Below are 17,003 nucleotides of genomic sequence, written 5' to 3' on the forward strand. Positions count from 1 at the left end.
CAGGCATGACCGAATGGCTAGCCCCCTAAACAGGATCAAAGGATCAAAAGATAATCCAAAGATGTAAATACAATAGTAAAAAGTCCTATTTATACTAAACTAGTTACTAGGGTTTACAGAAATGAGTAAATGATGCAGAAATCTACTTCTGGGGCCCACTTGGTGTGTGCTTGGGCTGAGCATTGAGCTTTACACGTGTAGAGGCTTCTCTTGGAGTTGAACGCCAGTTTGTAACCTGTTTTTGGCGTTTAACTCCACTTTGCAACCTGTTTCTGGCGTTTAACTCCAGAATGCAGCATGGAACTGGCGTTCAACGCCAGTTTGCGTCCTCTAAAATCTGGCAAAGTATAGACTATTATATATTGCTGGAAAGCCCTGGATGTCTACTTTCCAACGCAATTGAGAGCGCACCATTTGGAGTTTTGTAGCTCCAGAAAATCCACTTTGAGTGCAGGGAGGTCAGAATCCAACAGCATCTGCAGTCCTTCTTCAACCTCTGAATCTGATTTTTGCTCAGGTCCCTCAATTTCAGCCAGAAAATACCTGAAATCACAGAAAAACACACAAACTCATAGTAAAGTCAAGAAATATGAATTTTAATTAAAAACTAATAAAAATATACTAAAAACTAACTAAATCATACTAAAACTATGTAAAAATAATGCCAAAAAGCGTATAAATTATCCGCTCATCACAACACCAAACTTAAATTGTTGCTTGTCCCCAAGCAACTGAAAATCAAATAGGATAAAAAGAAGAGAATATACTATAAATTCCAAAATATCAATGAAACTTAGCTCCAATCAGATGAGCGGGACTTGTAGCTTTTTGCTTCTTGAATAGTTTTGCCATCTCACTTTATCCATTGAGGTTCAAAATGATTGGCATCTATAGGAACTTAGAATTCAGATAGTGTTATTGATTCTCCTAGTTCAGTATATTGATTCTTGAACACAGCTACTTTATGAGTCTTGGCCGTGGCCCTAAGCACTTTGTTTTCTAGTATTACCACCGGATACATAAATGCCACAGACACATAACTGGGTGAACCTTTTCAGATTGTGACTCAGCTTTGCTAAAGTCCCCAATTCGAGGTGTCCAGGGTTCTTAAGCACACTCTGTTTTTGCTTTGGACCTTGACTTTAACCGCCCAGTCTCAAGTTTTCACTTGACACCTTCACGCCACAAGCACATGGTTAGGGACAGCTTGGTTTAGCCGCTTAGGCCATGATTTTATTCCTTTAGGCCCTCCTATCCACTGATGCTCAAAGCCTTGGATCCTTTTTATTACCTTTGCCTTTTGGTTTTAAGGGCTATTGGCTTTTTGCTCTTGCCTTTTGGTTTAAAGAGCTTTTGGCTTTTTTTGCTTGCTTTTTCTTTTTCTTTTTTTTCGCCATTTTTCTTTTCTCTTTTTTTTTCTGCAAGCTTTTGTATTCACTACTTTTTCTTGCTTCAAGAATTATTTTTATGATTTTTCAGATTATCAAATAACATTTCTCTTTTTTTCATCATTCTTTCAAGAGCCAATATATTTAACATTCATAAACAACAACTTCAAAAGATATATGCACTGTTCAAGCATTCATTCAGAAAACAAAAAGTGTTACCACAACATCAAAATAATTAAACTAGTTTCAAGGATGAATTCGAAACCATGTACTTCTTGTTCTTTTGTAGTTAAAACATTTTTCATTCAGAGGGGTGATGGATTCATATTCATAACTTTAAGGCATAGACACTTAGACACTAAGGATCATGTAATAAGACACAAATATAAATAAACATAAAGCTCAAAAATCGAAAACAGGAAAATAAATAAACAAGGAGATTAAGGAATGAGTCCACCTTAGTGAGGGTGGCGTCTTCCTCTTCTTGAAGAACCAATGGTGCTCTTGAGCTCCTCTATGTCTCTTCCTTGTCTTTCTTGCTCCTCCCTCATAGCTCTTTGATCTTCTCTAATTTCATGGAGGATGATGGAGTGCTCTTGGTGCTCCACCCTTAGTTGTCCCATGTTGGAACTTAATTCTCCTAGGGAGGTGTTGATTTGCTCCCAATAATTCTGTGGAGGAAAGTGCATCCCTTGAGGCATCTCAGGGATATCATGGTGAGGAATCTCCTCATGCTCATGTTGAGGTCCATGATCTCTTGTTTGCTCCATCTTTTTCTTAGTGATGGGCTTATCCTCTTTAATGAGGATGTCTCCCTCTATGTCAATTCCAGCCGAATTGCAGAGGTGGCATATGAGGTGAGGAAAGGCTAACCTTGCCCAAGTGGAGGACTTGTCAGCCTCCTTGTAGAGTTCTTGAGGTATAATCTCATGAACTTCCACCTCCTCTCTAATCATGATACTATGGATCATGATGGCCCGATCTATAGTAACTTCAGACCGGTTGCTAGTAGGAATGATTGAGCGTTGAATGAACTCTAACCATCCCCTAGCCACTGGTTTGAGGTCATGCCTTCTTAGTTGAACCGGCTTGCCTCTTGAGTCAATTTTCTATTGAGCTCCTTCCTCACATATGTCTATGAGGACTTGGTCCAATCTTTGATCAAAGTTGACCCTTCTTGTGTAGGGGAGTGCGTTCTCTTCCATCATTGGCAAGTTGAACGCCAGCCTTACATTTTCCGGACTGAAATCTAAGTATTTCCCCCGAACCATAGTAAGCCAATGCTTTGGATTCGGGTTCACACTTTGATCATCGTTCCTAGTGATCCATGCGTTTACATAGAACTCTTGAACTATTAGGATCCCGACTTGTTGAATGGGGTTGGTGAGAACTTCCCAACCTCTTCTCTGGATCTCAAGTCGGATCTCCAGATACTCATTCTTTTTGAGCTTGAAAGAAACCTCAGGGATCACTTTCTTCTTGGCCACAACTTCATAGAAGTGGTCTTGATGGACCTTTGAGATGAATCTCTCCATCTCCCATGACTCAGAGGTGGAAGCAATTGCCTTTTCTTTCCTCTTTCTAGAGGTTTCTCTGGCCTTAGGTGCCGTTAATGGTTATGAAAAATAAAAAGCTATGCTTTTTACCACACCAAACTTAAAATATTTGCTCGTCCCCGAGCAAAAGAAGAAAGAAAAATAGTAGAAGAAGAAGAAAATGGAGGAGATGGAGGGTGAGGTGTGTTCGGCCAAGGGTGAATTTAGGGTTGTGTTGTGTGAAAATGAAGAAGGAATGAGGGGTTTATATAGGAGTGGGGGGAGGGTGAAGTTTCGGCCGTTAGGGTTGGGTTTGGGAGGGAAATTAGTTTGAATTTGAAGGTAGGTGGGGTTTTTGGGGAAGAGAGGATGGATGTGAGTGGTGAAGAGGTAATGGGGAAGTGTGATTGAGTTGATTTGTGAAGGATATTTGGGGAAGAGAGTCATGAAAAGGTGTGAAGAGGAGAGAAGAAGGGTAGGTGGGGGTCCTGTGAGGTCCACAGATCCTGTGGTGATCATGTGGGGTCCACAGATCCTAAGGTGTCAAGGGTTTTTCATCCCTGCACCTTTTAGACGTGTAAAACGCCCTATACATGCAATCCTGGCGTTTAACGCCAGACTGCTGCTTATTTCTGGCGGTAAACGCCACTTCCATGCTCTGTTCTGGCGTTTAACGCCAGGTAGATGCTGGTTTCTGGCGTTAAACGCCAGCTTGGTGCCTGTTTCTGGCGTTAAACACCAGACAGATGCTTGTTTCTGGCGTTTAAATGCCAAACTGCTCTCCTCCAGGGTGTGCTATTTTTTTCTGCTGTTTTTCATTTTGTTTTTGATTTTTAAGTAGTTTTTGTGACTCCACATGATCATCAACCTAATAAAACACGAAATAACAATAGAAGATAAATAAATATAATTAGATAACATTGGGTTGCCTCCCAACAAGCGCTTCTTTAATGTCAATAGCTTGATAGTGAGCTCTCATGGAGCCTCACAGATGTTCAGAGCATTGTTGGAACCTCCCAACACCAAACTTAGAGTTTGAATGTGGGGGTTCAACACCAAATTTAGAGTTTGGTTGTGGCCTCCCAACACCAAACTTAGAGTTTGACTTTGGGGGATTTGGTTGATTCTGCAGTGAGAGAAGCTTTTCATGCTTCCTCTCTATGGTTACAGAAGGAGATTCTTGAGTTTTAAACACAAGGCTGTCCTCATTCAGTTGAATGATCAATTCTCCTCTGTCCACATCAATCACAGCTCTTGCTGTGACTAGGAAGGGTCTTCCAAGGATGATGGATTCATCCTCATCCTTCCCAGTGTCTAGGATTATGAAATCAGCAGGGATGTAAAGGCCTTTAACCTTTACTAGCACGTCCTCTACTTGTCCATAAGCCTGTTTTCTTGAGTTGTCTGCCATCTCTAATGAGATTCTGGCAGCTTACATCTCAAAGATTCCCAGTTTCTCCATTACAGAGAGTGGCATGAGGTTTATCCCTGACCCAAGGTCACATAGAGCCTTCTCAAAGGTCATGGTGCCTATGGTACAAGGTATTAAGAATTTTCCAGGATCCTGTTTCTTCTGAGGCAATGTCAGTTGATCCAGATCACTCAGTTCATTGATGAGCAAGGGAAGTTCATCTTCCCAAGTCTCATTACCAAATAATTTGGCATTCAGCTTCATGATTGCACCAAGGTACTTGGCAACTTGCTCTTTAGTGACATCTTCATTCTCTTCAGAAGAAGAATACTCATCAGAGCTCATGAATGGCATAAGGAGGTTCAATGGAATCTCTATGGTCTCTAGATGAGCCTCAAATTCCTTTGGTTCCTCAGAGAGAAACTCCTTGTTGATCACTGGACGTCCCAGGAGGTCTTCCTCACTGGGATTCACATCCTCTCCCTCCCTTGTAGGTTCGGCCATGATGGTTAAATCAATGGCCTTGCACTCTCTTTTTGGATTCTCTTCTGTATTGCTTGGGAGAGTACTAAGAGGAGTTTCAGTGACTCTTTTACTCAGCTGGCCCACTTGTGCCTCCAAATTTCTAATGGAGGACCTTATTTCATTCATGAAACTTAAAGTGGCCTTAGATAGATCAGAGACTATATTTGCTAAGCTAGATGGATTATGCTCAGAATTCTCTGTCTGTTGCTGAGTGGATGATGGAAAAGGCTTGATATTGCTGAACCTGTTTCTTCCACCATTATTAAAGCCTTGTTGAGGCTTTTGTTGATCATTCCATGAGAAATTTGGATGATTCCTCCATGAGAGATTATAGGTGTTTCCATAGGGTTCACCCATGTAATTCACCTCTACTATAGCAGGGTTCTCAGGATCATAAGCTTCTTCTTCAGAAGATGCCTTTTTAGTACTGTTGGATGATTCCTTCAATCCATTCAGACTCTGAGAGATCATATTGACTTGCTGAGTCAATATTTTATTCTGAGCCAATATGGCATTCAGAGTATCAATTTCAAGAACTCCCTTCCTCATAGGCGTCCTATTATTCATCGAATTCCTTTCAGAAGTGTACATGAACTGGTTATTTGCAACCATGTTAATGAGTTCTTGAGCTTCTGCAGGCGTTTTCTTTAGGTGAATGGATCCACCTGCAGAATGGTCCAGTAACATCTTTGATAGCTCAGACAGACCATCATAGAATATATCCAGGATGGTCCATTCTGAAAGCATGTCAGAAGGACACTTTTTGGTCAGTTCCTTGTATCTCTCCCAAGCTTCATAGAGGGATTCACCTTCTTTCTGTTTGAAGGTTTGAACATCCACTCTAAGCTTACTAAGCTTTTGAGGAGGAAAGAACTTGGCTAAGAAAGCCGTGACCAGCTTATCCCAAGAGTTCAGGCTATCCTTAGGTTGAGAGTCCAACCATATTCTAGCTCTATCTCTTACAGCAAATGGGAAAAGCATAAGCCTGTAGACCTCGGGATCAACCCCATTGGTCTTAACAGTATCACAGATCTGCAAGAATTCAGTTAAGAACTGAAAAGGATCTTCAGATGGAAGTTCATGAAACTTGCAGTTCTGTTGCATCAGAGAAACTAATTGAGGTTTAAGCTCAAAGTTGTTTGCTCCAATGGCAGGAATTGAGATGCTTCTTCCATATAAATTGGAATTTGGTGCAGTAAAGTCACCAAGCATCTTCCTTGCATTGTTATTATTTTCGGCCATGTCTCCCTCTTTTTCGAAAATTTCTGTCAGATTTTCTCCAGAGAGTTGTGCTTTAGCTTCCCTTAGCTTCTTCTTCAGAGTCCTTTCAGGTTCAGGATCAGCCTCAACAAGAATGTTCTTATCCTTGTTCCTGCTCATATGAAAAAGAAGAAAACAGAAAAGAAAATATGGAATCCTCTATGTCACAGTATAGAGATTCCTTATGCAAGTATAAGAAGAGAAGAATGTAAGGAGAAGAGGTAAAATTCGAACATGGAGAGGAAGATGGGGTTCGAATTTTGGGTGGAAGAGAAGTGTTAGTAGATGAATAAATAAATAGAAGGAGATGAGAGAGAGGGAATTTCAAAAATTAATTAAATTAAAAAATAAAATTTAAAGTTAAATTTCGAAGATTAAAATTGAAATCAAATTAAATTAAAAATTAAAACAATTAGTTAAAAAAAAGGGAATTTTGAAAAAGAGGGAAGGGATTTTAGAAAATTAGAGAGAGGGAATTAGTTAGGTAGTTTTGAAAAAGATAAGAATCAATCAAAAAGTTAAGTGGTTAATTGAAAAAGATTTGAAAATCAAATTTGAAAAGATAAGAAGTTAGAAAAGATTTTGAAATTGATTTTGAAAAAGATGTGATTGAAATTTATTTTGAAAAAGATTTGAAGAAGAAATTTAGAAAGAATTGATTTTGAAAATTAAAGTTGATTACTTGACTAACAAGAAACTAAAAGATATGATTTTAAAATTTAAAGATTGAACCTTTCTTAATAGGCAAGTAACAACTTAATATTTTTGAATCAATCACATTAATTGTTAGTATTAAATTCGAAAATATGAAATAGAAATAAAAAAAGATTTTTGAAAATCAATTTGAAATTTTCGAAAATTATGAAAGAAAAATAAAAAAGATTTGATTTTTTTGAAAAATATTTGAAAAAGATAGAGTTTTTAAAATGAAAATTTGATTTGACTCATAAGAAACAACTAATTTTGAAAAATTTTTGAAAAAGTCAACCCAAATTTTTGAAATTTTATGTAGAATAAGGGAAAGATATTTTTTTATTTTTTGAATTTTTAATGATGAAAGAGAAAAACATCAAAAAGACTCAATGCATGAAAATTTTGGATCAAAACATGTGATGCATGCAAGAACACTATGAATGTCAAGATGAACACCAAGAACACTTTGAATGTCAAAATGAACACCAAGAACTTATTTTTGAAAAGTTTTCAAGAAAAGAAAACATGCAAGACACCAAACTTAAAAATTTTTATTCTTTAGGCATTAATGTTTCAAGAATGCATATGAAAAACAAGAAAAGACACAAAACAAGAAAATATGAAGATCAAACAAGAAGACTGGCCAAGAACAACTTGAAGATCATGAAGAATGCAATGCATGAAATTTTCGAAAATAATTTTTTTTAGAAAATTAAAAAGATGAAATTGACACCAAACTTAAAACTTGACTCTAGACTCAAACAAGAAACATCAAATTATTTTTGGTTTTATGATTTTGTTAATTTTTTTGGTTTTTTCGAAAATGATTTTGGGAAAAACGAAAAAGAAGAAATATTTTTTTTGAAAATTTTTCGAAAATAAAAAGAATAAAAACAAAGACTTAAATTTAAAATAAAATTACCTAATCTGAGCAACAAGATGAACCGTCAGTTGTCCAAACTCGAACAATCCCTGGCAACGGCGCCAAAAACTTGGTGCACGAAATCGTGATTGTTCATTCCTTGGTAACGGCGCTAAAAACTTAATACGCACGTTCATAATTTTAGTTCTCTTCACAATTTCGATACAACTAACCAGCAAGTGCACTGGGTCGTCCAAGTAATAAACCTTACGTGAGTAAGGGTCGATCCCACGGAGATTGTCGGCTTGAAGCAAGCTATGGTCACCTTGTAAATCTCAGTCAGGCGGATTCAAAAGGTTATAGAGTTTTAATAATTAAAAGATAAATAAAACATAAACTAGGATAGAGATACTTATGTAATTCATTGGTGAGAATTTCAGATAAGCATATAGAGATGCTTCCGTTCCTCTGAACCTCTGCTTTCCTGCTGTCTTCATCCAATCATTCCTACTCCCTTCCACGGCAAGCTTTATGTAGGGCATCACCATTGTCAATGGCTACATCCCATCCTCTCTATGAAAATGGTCCAATGCGCTGTCACTGCATGGCTAATCATCTGTCGGTTCTCAATCATACTGGAATAGGATTTACTATCCTTTTGCGTCTGTCACTACGCCCAGCACTCGTGAGTTTGAAGCTCGTCACAGCCATCCCTTCCCAGATCCTACTCGGAATATACAGACAAGGTTTAGACTTTCCGGATCTTAAGAATGGCCATCCATGGGTTCTAACTTATACCACGAAGACTCTAATATCTCGGGCTCGGTCCCCTGTATTAGATATTTAAGAGATACTCATTCTAGCTTGTTTGCATGTAGAACGGAAGTGTTTGTCAGGCACGCGTTCATAGGTGAGAATGATGATGAGCGTCACATAATCATTACATTCATCATGTTCTTGGGTGCGAATGGATATCTTAGAATAGGAATAAGCTTGAATTGAATAGAAAAATAATAGTACTTTGCATTAATTCATGAGGAACAGCAGAGCTCCACACCTTAATCTATGGTGTGTAGAAACTCTACCGTTGAAAATACATAAGTGATAAGGTCCAGGCATGGCCGAATGGCCAGCCCCCTAAATATGATCAAAGGATCAAAAGATAATCCAAAGATGTAAATACAATAGTAAAAAGTTCGATTTATACTAAACTAGTTACTAGGGTTTACAGAAATGAGTAAATGATGCAGAAATCCACTTCTGAGGCCCACTTGGTGTGTGCTTGGGCTGAGAATTGAGCTTTACACGTGTAGAGGCTTCTCTTGGAGTTGAACGCCAGTTTGTAACCTGTTTCTGGCATTTAACTCCACTTTGTAACCTGTTTCTGGCGTTTAACTCTAGAATGCAGCATGGAACTGGCGTTCAACGCCAATTTGCGTCGTCTAAACTCGGGCAAAGTATGAAATATTATATATTGCTGGAAAGCCCTGGATGTCTACTTTCCAACGCAATTGAGAGCGCCTCATTTGGAGTTCTGTAGCTCCAGAAAATCCACTTTGAGTGCAGGGAGGTCAGAATCCAACAGCATGTGCAGTCCTTCTTCAACCTCTGAATCTGATTTTTGCTCAAGTCCCTAAATTTCAGCCAGAAAATACCTGAAATCACAGAAAAATACACAAACTCATAGTAAATTCCAGAAATGTGAATTTTAATTAAAAACTAATAAAAATATACTAAAAACTAACTAAATCATACTAAAAACTATGTAAAAACAATGCCAAAAAGCGTATAAATTATCCGCACATCACAACACCAAACTTAAATTGTTGCTTGTCCCTAAGCAACTAAAAATCAAATAGGATAAAAAGAAGAGAATATACTATAAATTCTAAAATATCAATGAAACTAAGCTCCAATCAGATGAGCGGGACTTGTAGCTTTTTGCCTCTTGAATAGTTTTGCCATCTCACTTTATCCATTGAGGTTCAAAATGATTGGCATCTATAGGAACTTAGAATTCAGATAGTGTTATTGATTCTCCTAGTTCAGTATGTTGATTCTTGAACACAGCTACTTTATGAGTCTTGGCCGTGGCCCTAAGCACTTTGTTTTCTAGTATTACCACCGGATACATAAATGCCACAGACACATAACTGGGTGAACCTTTTCAGATTGTGACTCAGCTTTGCTAAAGTCCCCAATTAGAGGTGTCCAGGGTTCTTAAGCACACTCTGTTTTTGCTTTGGACCTTGACTTTAACCGCTCAGTCTCAAGTTTTCACTTGACACCTTCACGCCACAAGCACATGGTTAGGGACAGCTTGGTTTAGCCGCTTAGGCCAGGATTTTATTCCTTTAGGCCCTCCTATCCACTGAAGCTCAAAGCTTTGGATCCTTTTTATTACCTTTGCCTTTTGGTTTTAAGGGCTATTGGCTTTTTGCTCTTGCCTTTTGGTTTAAAGAGCTTTTGGCTTTTTCTGCTTGGTTTTTCTTTTTCTTTTTTTTTCGCCATTTTTCTTTTCTCTTTTTTTTCTGCAAGCTTTTGTATTCACTGCTTTTTCTTGCTTTAAGAATCATTTTTATGATTTTTCAGATTATCAAATAACATTTCTCTTTTTTCATCATTATTTCAAGAGCCAATATATTTAACATTCATAAACAACAACTTCAAAAGACATATGCACTGTTCAAGCATTCATTCAGAAAATAAAATGTGTTGCCACCACATTAAAATAATTAAACTAGTTTCAAGGATGAATTCGAAACCATGTACTTCTTGTTCTTTTGTAATTAAAACATTTTTCATTCAGAGAGGTGATGGATTCATATTCATAACTTTAAGGCATAGACACTTAGACACTAATGATCATGTAATAAGACACAAATATAAATAAACATAAAGCTCAAAAATCGAAAACAGGAAAATAAATAAACAAGAAGATTAAGGAATGAGTCCACCTTAGTGGGGGTGGCGTCTTCCTCTTCTTGAAGAACCAATGGTGCTCTTGAGCTCCTCTATATCTCTTCCTTGTCTTTCTTGCTCCTCCCTCATAGCTCTTTGATCTTCTCTAATTTCATGGAGGATGATGGAGTGCTCTTGGTGCTCCACCCTTAGTTGTCCCATGTTGGAACTTAATTCTCCTAGGGAGGTGTTGATTCGCTCCCAATAATTCTGTGGAGGAAAGTGCATCCCTTGAGGCATCTCAGGGATTTCATGGTGAGGAATCTCCTCATGCTCATGTTGAGGTCCATGATCTCTTGTTTGCTCCATCCTTTTCTTAGTGGTGGGCTTATCCTCTTCGATGAAGATGTCTCCCTCTATGTCAATTCCAGCCGAATTGCAGAGGTGGCATATGAGGTGAGGAAAGGCTAACCTTGCCCAAGTGGAGGACTTGTTAGCCACCTTGTAGAGTTCTTGAGGTATAATCTCATGAACTTCCACCTCCTCTCCAATCATGATACTATGGATCATGATGGCCCGGTCTATAGTAACTTCAGACCGGTTGCTAGTAGGAATGATTGAGCGTTGAATGAACTCTAACCATCCCCTAGCCACTGGTTTGAGGTCATGCCTTCTTAGTTGAACCGGCTTGCCTCTTGAGTCAATTTTCCATTGAGCTCCTTCCTCACATATGTCGATGAGGACTTGGTCCAACCTTTGAATAAAGTTGACCCTTCTTGTGTAGGGGCGTGCGTTCTCTTCCATCATTGGCAAGTTGAACGCCAGCCTTACATTTTCCGGACTGAAATCTAAGTATTTCCCCCGAACCATAGTAAGCCAATGCTTTGGATTCGGGTTCACACTTTGATCATGGTTCCTAGTGATCCATGCATTTGCATAGAACTCTTGAACCATTAGGATCCCGACTTGTTGAATGGGGTTGGTGAGAACTGATGACAAGTCATCTTAGCCTAGTTTCACTTGTCTTTTTCTTTGATTTTATTAGGTTTTATGCACTTTCTTGCATTCTAAGAAAGTAATTTGGATTAAAAATGCATAACTTTTTTGAATCAGACAACCACCGTATAATTGATACTAAATCATGAGGTTTAAGCTAAATTTAATTGATTTTTAATGATTTATAAACCTTGTGAATTTGGTAATACTTTGATTGGTTGTCTTGATTACTTGTAGGTGAGGAAAGAAGAAAAGAAGAAAAGCGTGGCCTAAGGAATGTGTCCAAAGGAAGCAGCAAGCGTGTCCAAGAGAGGAAAAGCGTGGAAAAATCAAAGAAGAATGAAAGTCAAGTTGAGAAAGCAAACTGAGCTTCACAAGAAAAAATGGGAGAAAGTAAGGCACCAAGCTAAGTTCAAATAGTTAACTGAGCACTAAAGAAAGCAAGGAAATGGCATGAAGCTCAGTTCACTAATTGAGCTTTATCGGGGGATCTCAAGAATTAATTCAAAGCAAAATTCCAAGGAATGAAGCCACCAAGTTTCGAACTCATGACCCAAGGGAAGCAAGGAACGCTCCTTGCAAGGAAAACAAGAAAAATTGGCCAAAAAGCATTCACCAAGGCTTGAAACTTGCACCTGAGGGATGAGAGGAAGGCGCTACTCCAAGGAAGCAAGGGCACTCAGTTAGTTAATTTACTTAACTGAGCGCTACATTATATTGCTATGCATAAGGAAAATTTGTTCCAAAATGCTTCCTCTAGGATTCGAACTTGGGAATTCTTTGAAACACAAGGGAGGAACGCCATTCAGCTTGCAAGGAAATGAACTAAAATGCTTGAGCCAAGTTTCGAACTTGAGAATTCTTTAAAACATAAGGAGGAGCGCCCACTCATCCAAGGAAATTAGCTTCAAGATTCCCTCCACTTGCTCCCACCAGGATTTGAACCTGGGACCTTGAGGCTAAAAGCAAGGCACCACCAAGGAAAGCTCAGTTGGTTTTTCCAACTGAGCATTACTCTCCCCAAGCCTTCCACTCTTTGGCACAACAAATGCTCACAAGAGAGCTTGTCATGCGCACCATGACACGGCCAAGGCTGGGACGCGCGCACCAAATGACACGGGCAGCACACTTGAGTGCTCAGTTGGTTTTTCCAACTGAGCTTACCCTTGGGAGGTGAAAACTTGGGCTGAAAATTGAATTAAAAATCCAACTTAATTCATTTCTTCACTAAATCAAAAGCCCATCCAAATTCCAAAATCCAAGAATAGAAAGTATATAAATAGGAGTTAGTTTGATGTAATTAGGACCTTTTTTTACCTTTTGACACCTCTAGATTTTACTTTGAATTTTTCTTTTAACTTTCATTTTCATTTTAAGCTATTATTTTTGAATTTAGATCTTAGAGAATTGGGAAGGAGAATTGATCTCTTTTCTTCCTTGTTCTTGCTTGAGCACTCTTTACTTTTCTTGCTTTGGATCTTGGGTGGAGAATTGAAGAACTTCTGTTTCAATCTCACCTTGAGATCTTGTTTAATTTTTCTGCATAATTGAATTCCAATTTCCATTTACTGCTTCATTTTCTACTCTTTCTACAATTTACTTTTCAGTTTCTTTTGCAATTGTTCTTGTTGGATCAAGGAAGGATTTGAGATCTAGACTTGTTATCTAGTCTCTTCCACTCCTGAGATCTTCAACCTCTTTTACTTTGCTACAAATTAAGCATTGCTTTCTCTGTTTTTAAATTCTCAAAGCATTTTACTCTTCTGTTTAAGATCTACTTCACTGCAATTCAATTTTCTCTTTTCTGTTTATTGCAATTTACCTTTGCTTGTTTAAATTCTACAATCTCAATTCCCAATTCCTTTTACAATTCAAGCAATTTACATTTCTTGCACTTTAAGATTCAGCCATTTACCTTTCTTGCAATCTAAGTTTCTACAATTTACATTACTTGTTCTTTAAGATTCAGCATATTTACTTTCCTGCTCTTTAATTTCCTGCAATTTCCCCTTCTCCCTTTACAATTCATGCAATTTAATTTCTGCAAATTACAAACCACTCAACCAATACTTGATTCGCTTGACTAAATCAACCACTAGACTAAAATTGCTCAATCCTTCAATCCCTGTGGGATCGACCTCACTCATGTGAGTTATTATTACTTGATGCGACCCGGTACACTTGCCGGTGAGTTTTGTGTTGGATCGTTTTCCACACATCAAGAACTTCCCAACCTCTTCTCTGGATCTCAAGTCGGATCTCCGGATACTCATTCTTTTTGAGCTTGAAAGGAACCTCAGGGATCACTTTCTTCTTGGCCACAACTTCATAGAAGTGGTCTTGATGGACCTTTGAGATGAATCTTTCCATCTCCCATGACTCAGAGGTAGAAGCAATTGCCTTCCCTTTCCTCTTTCTAGAGGTTTCTCTAGCCTTAGGTGCCATTAATGGTTATGAAAAAATAAAAAGCTATGCTTTTTACCACACCAAACTTAAAATATTTGCTCGTCCCCGAGCAAAAGAAGAAAGAAAAATAGTAGAAAAAGAAGAAAATGGAGGAGATGGAGGGTGAGGTGTGTTCGGCCAAGGGTGAATTTAGGGTTGTGTTGCGTGAAAATGAAGAAGGAATAAAAGGTTTATATAGGAATAGGGGGAGGGTGAAGTTTCGGCCATTAGGGTTGGGTTTGGGAGGGAAATTAGTTTGAATTTGAAGGTAGGTGGGGTTTTTGGGGAAGAGAGGATGGATGTGAGTGGTGAAGAGGTGATGGGGAAGAGTGATTGAGTTGATTGGTGAAGGGTATTTGGGGAAGAGAGTCATGAAAAGGTGTGAAGAGGAGAGAAGAAGGGTAGGTGGGGGTCCTGTGGGGTCCACAGATCCTGAGGTGTCAAGGGTTTTTCATCCCTGCACCTTTTAGACGTGTAAAACGCCCTATACATGCAATCCTGGCGTTTAACGCCAGACTGCTGCTTGTTTTTGGCGTTAAACGCCACTTCCATGCTCTGTTATGGCGTTTAACACCAGGTAGATGCTGGTTTCTAGCGTTAAATGCCAGCTTGGTGCCTGTTTCTGGCGTTAAACGCCAGACAGATGCTTGTTTCTGGCGTTTAAATGCCAGACTGCTCTCCTCCAGGGTGTGCTATTTTTTTCTGCTATTTTTCATTTTGTTTTTGATTTTTCAGTAGTTTTTGTGACTCCACATGATCATCAACCTAATAAAACACGAAATAACAATAGAAGATAAATAAATATAATTAGATAACATTGGGTTGCCTCCCAACAAGCGCTTCTTTAATGTCAATAGCTTGACAGTGAGCTCTCATGGAGTCTCACAGATGTTCAGAGCATTGTTGGAACCTCCCAACACCAAACTTAGAGTTTGAATATGGGGGTTCAACACCAAACTTAGAGTTTGACTTTGGGGAATTTGGTTGACTCTGCAGTAAGAGAAGCTTTTCATGCTTCCTTTCCATGGTTACAGAAGGAGATTCTTGAGTTTTAAACACAAGGCTGTCCTCATTCAGTTGAAGGATCAATTCTCCTCTGTCCACATCAATCACAGCTCTTGCTGTGGCTAGGAAGGGTCTTCCAAGGATGATGGATTCATCCTCATCCTTTCCAGTGTCTAGGATTATGAAATCAGTAGGGATGTAAAGGCCTTTAACCTTTACTAGCACGTCCTCTACTTGTCCATAAGCCTGTTTTCTTGAGTTGTCTACCATCTCTAATGAGATTCTGGCAGCTTACATCTTAAAGATTCCCAGTTTCTCCATTACAGAGAATGGCATGAGGTTTATCCCTGACCCAAGGTCACATAGAGCCTTCTCAAAGGTCATGGTGCCTATGGTACAAGGTATTAAGAACTTTCCAGGATCCTGTTTCTTCTGAGGCAATGTCAGTTGATCCAGATCACTTAGTTCATTGATGAGCAAGGGAGGTTCATCTTCCCAAGGCTCATTACCAAATAATTTGGCATTCAGCTTCATGATTGCACCAAGGTACTTGGAAACTTGCTCTTCAGTGACATCTTCATTCTCTTCAGAAGAAGAATACTCATCAGAGCTCATAAATGGCATAAGGAGGTTCAATGGAATCTCTATAGTCTCTAGATGAGCCTCAGATTCCTTTGGTTCCTCAGAGAGAAATTCCTTGTTGATCACTGGACGTCCCAGGAGGTCTTCCTCACTGGGATTCACGTCCTCTCCCTCCCTTGTAGGTTCGGCCATGATGGTTAAATCAATGGCCTTGCACTCTCTTTTTGGATTCTCTTCTGTATTGCTTGGGAGAGTACTAAGAGGAGTTTTAGTGACTCTTTTACTCAGCTGGCCCACTTGTGCCTCCAAATTTCTAATGGAGGACCTTGTTTCATTCATGAAACTTAAAGTGGCCTTAGATAGATCAGAGACTATATTTTCTAAGCTAGATGGATTCTGCTCAGAATTCTCTGTCTGTTACTGAGTGGATGATGGAAAAGGCTTGCTATTGCTGAACCTGTTTCTTCCACCATTATTAAAGCCTTGTTGAGGCTTTTGTTGATCCTTCCATGAGAAATTTGGATGATTCCTCCATGAGGGATTATAGGTGTTTCCATAGGGTTCACCCATGTAATTCACCTCTGCTATTGCAGGGTTCTCAGGATCATAAACTTCTTCTTCAGAAGATGCCTCTTTAGTACTGTTGGATGATTCCTTCAATCCATTCAGACTCTGAGAGATCATATTGACTTACTGAGTCAATATTTTATTCTGAGCCAATATGGCATTCAGAGTATCAATTTCAAGAACTCCCTTCCTTATAGGCATCCTATTATTCACAGGATTCCTTTCAGAAGTATACATGAACTGGTTATTTGCAACCATGTCAATGAGTTCTTGAGCTTCTGCAGGCGTTTTCTTTAGGTGAATGGATCCACCTGCAGAATGGTCCAGTGACATCTTTGATAGCTCAGACAGACCATCATAGAATATATCCAGGATGGTCCATTCTGAAAGCATGTCAGAAGGACACTTTTTGGTCAGTTCCTTGTATCTCTCCCAAGCTTCATAGAGGGATTCACCTTCTTTTTATTTAAAGGTTTGAACATCCACTCTAAGCTTACTAAGCTTTTGAGGAGGAAAGAACTTGGCTAAGAAAGCCGTGACCAGCTTATCCCAAGAGTTCAGGCTATCCTTAGGTTGAGAGTCCAACCATATTCTAGCTCTGTCTCTTACAGCAAATGGGAAAAGCATAAGCCTGTAGACCTCGGGATCAACCCCATTGGTCTTAATAGTATCACAGATCTGCAAGAATTCAGTTAAGAACTGAAAAGGATCTTCAGATGGAAGTCCATGAAACTTGCAGTTCTGTTGCATCAGAGAAACTAATTGAGGTTTAAGCTCAAAGTTGTTTGCTTCAATGGCAGGAATTGAGATGCTTCTTCCATGTAAATTGGAAT

At 38.9% G+C, this 17,003-nt stretch overlaps 2 non-coding genes across 2 annotated transcripts; both read left to right on the forward strand.

Moving 5' to 3' along the window:
* Positions 1–5,600: 5,600 nt before the first annotated feature.
* LOC148567201 (small nucleolar RNA R71) lies at positions 5,601–5,708 on the forward strand. The gene has a single exon (XR_015881735.1). It is a non-coding gene; the product is annotated as a small nucleolar RNA R71 (small nucleolar RNA).
* A 10,849-nt stretch (positions 5,709–16,557) lies between these two features.
* LOC148567202 (small nucleolar RNA R71) lies at positions 16,558–16,665 on the forward strand. Its single transcript, XR_015882926.1, has one exon. It is a non-coding gene; the product is annotated as a small nucleolar RNA R71 (small nucleolar RNA).
* The last annotated feature ends 338 nt before the right edge of the window (positions 16,666–17,003 follow it).

Source organism: Arachis ipaensis, chromosome B4 (genome assembly GCF_059453495.1).
Source record: "Arachis ipaensis isolate K30076 ecotype BB chromosome B4, ASM5945349v1, whole genome shotgun sequence".
Taxonomy (NCBI): domain Eukaryota; kingdom Viridiplantae; phylum Streptophyta; class Magnoliopsida; order Fabales; family Fabaceae; genus Arachis; species Arachis ipaensis.